We start from the raw sequence: 6053 nt of genomic DNA, 5'->3' as shown, positions 1-6053 counted from the left end.
ATGTGTATTAGTTTGTTCTCGGAATGTGTTTTCTTTTTAAATTCGTTCATGAAATGTAAGTGATACTAGCATTTGTTGCCATCCCTTGATGGTTAAACCAATTTAACCATTTTTCACCAGAACAACAATAAAAACAAACAAATGATATCTTTGCCCCTGTGATAAAGTTGGGATGGGTGCGGGTGCAGAGAGAGATTAGTCAGGGTCCCACTATAGATCATTCTCCTGAATAGTAGCCTTTGCAACTCATTTGATTTAATTAAAATGAATTTTGCAGTGGTTGGTAGTTAAAGTAGAACTTTATTGCTACCGTCCAGATCAAATCCGCTCACTATTCGAATTCCTCCCCCCATGGCAGTTGTTCAAATTTGAATTCTATTAAGATGTGGAATAAAAGCTGGCCTAATGGCAACTGCTGTCAATTGTCGTCATAACCGATCTGGTTCACTAAAGCCCTTGAGTGAAGCAAATCTGCCATCCTTACCTGGTCTGGCCTCTGTTTGACTCTAGACCCACAGCAAAGTGGTTGACTTTTAAATGCTCCCTAGGCAATAATTGCTGGACTAGGTCACATAGAGTCATAGAGTTGTACAGCACAGAAACAGACCCTTTGGCGCAACCCATCCATGCTGACCAGATGTCCTAAATTAATCTAAATTCATTTGTCAGCATATGGCCCATGTCCCTCGATCTATTGATGTACCTGTCCTGGTGTGTCCCATGAATGAAATAAATACAACTTGGTATTGTGATATTGGGATTTGTTTTACTGGCTGATGCATGAGCATATGAAATTTCCTGTGTGTGGCATTGTGAAGGTGTTCGTGCTTACTTTGTGCAGACTTGTCTGTTGCACAAATCTTCTGCGAGCATTTTTCTGATTAACTTTAAATCCTCGGCTAGATGCATTTCTCTTCCTGTGGGGCCGTAAAGTGTGAATCCAATTATTTCCACATCCTGTGATGTATCAGGTAATAATACTTCCACGAGTAACAAATGAAACTGTGCACTTACCACAGCATAATGTGTATGTAATGAGACAATTTTGCAGCTCTTTGAACTTACTATTTTTGTTTTGTTTCAGAGTTACTTGAACTGCTCAGTGCGGAGGACCCCAGAGGAAGGACTGCACCAATAAAATCAGCTTTCTGCTTTTAACTGCTTTTTACAAGAGACTTAAGACCATCAATGCATTGCCAACTTTCCCAATCTTTTTATTTCCCTGATGATGCAGAATTTTTACTATTTAATTAATTTTATTTTTTACAAAAAATGTCTTGTTTCAGAGGAGCGCAAATGTCCTTGAGCTGAGTTAGCAAGTGCTTTGCTAGTGTTAGTGGAACTCTCCATTCTATGGTTATGTCAGGCATGGATACATTTTTTTAAAAAGTGTTTTGGTTGCTTAGAGCATGTAAAAGGTGATAAATGTGATCATCTTCCAAACAAACACAACAGCTTAGCAAAACCTGTTCATTGCACCGATTCATTGAATTTTTTTTTCCTGGGCAAAAAAAATTGTTCCCGTGTGTGTGTGTGTGTGTGTGTGTGTGGGAGGGAGAGTTTCAACCAAGTTGCATGTAAAACATAAATGTCTCCTTTACATTTGCACAACCAGCATACATTCCTAAAGGATTTTAATAGGTTTTGAAAGTTGCTTGAGGAAGGCTTTATTAGCTACTAAGCTGCAAGTTCATTTAACATATTTAAAATGTAAGTAATCTACCATGTACTGGTATTAATTTTGCTGCAGTAAGTTTTGTGCCTTGAAAATAACTTTGTTTACAGCTGTAACTGAGTTCTGCTTTACTTTTAATGGTAATTTTTCCTTTCCCCTTAATTTCTGATGGAAATGGTTACTTTTGCATGTCCAAGCAAGCGATACTGTATCCGTGGGGAAGGAACAGTTTGACGATAGTCTATTCACTTTACTCAAACAGAGACATTCTGTTCAAAATGATAATGCTTCTTGTTTGCAGCATTAACTCTTCAAATACTAACTGGGATTTTGCTACAGCTACTGGATCAGAAGTTTAAATCCGCTGGGATTTCTTCTATGTTTTTCAGCTTCCTTTTGTCTGGAGGAATAAAAGTGTTCCCACTGCACCCCCTAGCCTCTACCAATAATTCCTTTACATCCATCTCTCACATGGACAGTCTTTAGCTCCTGTCCGTCTCATGGAATGATTACAGTGGCCATTCAACACGCATTCATGTTCATTCATCTGTAGTACCCAAAAATCTGTTCCCAATTCCCAGTGAATGGATTGCAAAATTCTAAGGAAGCTTAAATTCAATGTAAACGTAATGTGGTTATTGTAACATCTCTCTGCTGCTTGTATCAGTCTTTTCTATCTTGCCCATTTAATGTAAATGGATTTGTGGCAACAGTATAGCATTCCATCTGGTAACTGATGAGAACTGAAAAGAGCATCTAAACTGATAGCAATGAGGCTTGAATAGTGCACAACACTATGAACAGCAATTAAGAATATCACATTCACATCTTCTGACTGGTGCTTAAACTGCCTGTACCTTCATTACTGAATTACTAAAGAAAGCATCTTACTAAAATTCTGTTCTGCAGTTAAGAATCTTCACCGAAGCAGTAGATGAACAACATTTCAGCTACCTATCCTGCAGAGCAAAATCTGTATTGCTTGCAGAGTATCCTAAGTCGATGACTGCTTCCAGATACAAGTCTTGTTTGTTTTGGTAATGGCAGGAATTTAATTTATGATGTTTGATGCAACTTGGACTAAACGGGACACAGTTCATGTAGCTCACTTCTGTCATTTGGTGCTTGACACCACACCCATAGAATTGTAGCTCAGTGTATTCTCTCCTGAATTGAACATTCCTCCAGTTTTTTTTGTCAACCGATTCATCAAATCCAGTTTAGGGTCAAGTGATTGGAAATGCTAGAATATTAACCAGAGAAGAAGAGGCCTGTGTTTAGTGTAATGATACCCAGTGCCTGAAAATTTGAAGCTCAAAGCCATTTATTTTTCATTTGAGTGTTTTGTCTGTTTCATTTAGCAGCTACTTATGCTCTCTTCGTTTAGAACATGTAGTGTAATTAAAAATGCTTGTGACTGAGGTGGTCATTAGAATTATTGTAACAGATTGATAAGTAACAAATTGACAGTTTTCTGTAGGCTTTTTATTAAAAGCAAATGCTTTATTTGTAGTAACTAATTTCCATTGCATTTCATGTACGCCATTTTTAAAAAATACGATGTATCTTGCAGATTGTGTAAGCACTAGTGGTGGCTTTTCCAGTTTCAACTTGTTTCTCAGGCAATTCTTCCTCTGTACGAAGAGCTTTGACTATTTATGTTCCTTCAAATCATCAATTACGAATGGACGTCAAGTGTATGACTTTTGTAAATTTAGAAGAAGGGTCTGTCTTGGTTGCACTTGGATGTAATTAAGGTTTCTAGATTTTAAAAGATTCCAATTTATTCTGTGTCTTGTGTAACTCTAATATGTTTTATGTACAGTAATCCATTTAAGCACAATGTTGCAACAGGTTGGCAAGTTTTGTAAGAAACCTGGCAAGAACCCCTGACATGGCAGCACTTTTAACATTCTGGATGTTAAGCAAACATTGCCAATTTGCTTTGTTAGGAACCTAAAGTGTTGGTGTTTAAATCAGATGTAGACAAAAACTTTCAAGTCCAATTGGAAAAATGATTAATCCTTGCCTTTGTTAAAAAGTGTTCAATTGGGTGATGCAGTTTGAGCAGCTAATACATGGAGCATGAGGAAGATTGAACCCTGGAGTTGGTGCCAATCTCTGGGTGGGTGGAAACATAACCTTTTGAGAAACTGATGTGTAAGTAGGCTGGGTGTTGCAGACTCTTTTGAATGCAGTAATTTTAGTTAAGCAATGCAATTTTGGCAGGTAATTTTAATTGGATGATTTTATAGCAACATGAAAGTAGTAGAAAAGTTACCTACACACTTGCAATTCTTTAATTTTCTGAGAAATCTCTTCAAGCTATGTGCAGCCTTTCTGTATTTAATTTTTTTGTTTTTTTAAATGCAGTCATTCTTGAGCTTGCATCATAATGTAGATTACAAAAACTACGTTATAGGTAGGGAGGAGCTAATTATAGAAACTTTGAGAGTTAAAGTTCTAAATATATGAAGGAAATTTCAAAACGGAATAAAATATTTTGTTAATTTCTTTTGTTCAAGCTTTTTCTGATATCCATGTGTTGGCTCAGATGATACGCAAACAGTTTTGCAGAGAGTAAAGTTAACCTTTTTGGGTGGGCGGGAGGTTTACTATCTGACAATATTTGACTAGTTTTTATTGTCGTCGTTACATTGTTACTTACACACACCCACACCTCTGTTTAGTTTGTAATGAGGCCAGATGCATCGCAACCATGTATGTTTCTTACAATATGTTACCTGGTGTAAAAACAAATAAAAGACCAAATTAATAAAATACTTTTTAGTAGGATCCCAGTGACTTTGTCTTGATTAATGTTGCTGTTCTGCCATGTACTTTCTCTTTTAAAATTCATCTTGTGTTTACTTGTGCCATGTGGTATTTCTTAATCAGAGACTTGCTCCAGCTACTGTTAATTTCATTGCTCCTGGTTCCTTGGACATTTTCCAAGAATGGCCTGAGATCATCTTGTATCTTAAGCTAAAAAAAGCTACAAAAATTTGCTCTAGCATTGCTGTGTATAAAGACATTTCACCAAAGAAATATTTTAAAATGCTGTTATGAATACATACGCTCGCTAAAAGTCAGGGTTTTCACATCCTGTTATATTGTATTCTTTGTAAAGATGGTTTAGCTTGACATTTTCTCCTACAATTTGGACTTTGGGAGTAACATCAAATCTGAAAGACACATCTGAGTGTTTGCTACTATAGGGATTGATAAATTTAGTCAGGGTGCAACAGTCAATTTGCCTTCTCTATTATCAGCTTAGCTTTGATACATTTGTGTTTCATGCTCAAGGACTCCAAAATCCCACCCTGCTGCAGCTTTTACCTATTTAAATAATAGTCAGCTCTTAATATTCTTCCTGTCAAAGTGCATGACCTCACATTTTTCTCTTATTCCTTCTGCCAAGTTTTTGACCACTCACTCAACAGTCTGTAATCCCTCTGCAGACTGTCGTCCTCAAAATTTGCCTTCCCATCTCTTTCTCATTCGCAAGCTTAGCAACAGTACATTCACTTCCCCCATCCAAGTTATTAATATATATTGTTAGTAATTATGGCCTCAGCACTGATTTGTGTGGCAGTCCACTAGTTACAGGTTGCCATCCTGAAAATGGCATCCTTACCCCACTCAAGTCTTCTGATTGATTAGTGTTTTGACCAAGTGTGATGCACCCACATGTGGCAACACTGAACTTATGTAGAACTTTAAAAAATTGTGACTCAGAATTGGGCCATTGTTCTGACTGATTTTCATTGGTGTTAATGCTCCACGAGTCCCGTCCCAACTTACTTCGTCTAGTCTGCCAATATAACTTCTAATCACTTTCCCCTTGTGTTTATCTCACTTTCCCTGAAATGTATTTGTTATTCACCCACACAAAGCGGCAAGTTCCACATTCTAACCACTCTGTAGGTAAAGATGTATCTGTTGAATTCCTTATTGAATATGTTAGTGATGGTCTCCTATTAATGGCATCTAATTTTCCACAGAAATGGAAAACTCTACATCTGTCCTATCAAACATTTCATATTGATATTAGAAAACACCTTGAGCCTTTTGTTGAGAAATAGCTTCATCCTCCAACAGCTATAAGGTCTCATCTGCGTAGGTATTGTATTATCTTGCATATAGTGCCACATTATATGAAGGATGTGAATGCATTGGAGAGCATGCAGAAGTGATTTACAAGACTGGTTCCAGGGATGAGAAATTTCAATCTATCCTCATCGTTGAGACTGTTCTGTTTGGAGAGAAGAAAGCTAAGAGGAGATCTGATGGAGGTTTTCAAAATGATAATTGGCTGGGATAGCGTGAATAAGAAGAACCTTTCCTGCATGTGAAAGGAGCAAGAATACGTGGGCAT

General features: G+C 37.2%; 1 protein-coding gene across 1 annotated transcript in view; it reads left to right on the top strand.

Annotated features, from left to right (window-relative positions):
* Positions 1-4471, top strand: part of LOC109912935 (guanine nucleotide-binding protein G(i) subunit alpha-2) — a 55463-nt gene extending 50992 nt beyond the window's left edge. The window contains exon 5 of the mRNA XM_048606218.1: positions 1085-4471. The gene's annotated coding sequence lies outside the window, so the exon portion shown is untranslated. The remainder of the gene's footprint in view (positions 1-1084) is intronic.
* Positions 4472-6053: the final 1582 nt, after the last annotated feature.

The sequence above is a fragment of the Rhincodon typus genome, chromosome 16 (assembly GCF_021869965.1).
Source record: "Rhincodon typus isolate 14 chromosome 16, sRhiTyp1.1, whole genome shotgun sequence".
In the NCBI taxonomy this organism is placed as follows: Eukaryota; Metazoa; Chordata; class Chondrichthyes; order Orectolobiformes; family Rhincodontidae; genus Rhincodon; species Rhincodon typus.
Note: the sequence above shows the minus strand (reverse complement) of the source record. Positions and strands in the feature narration are given on the sequence as shown.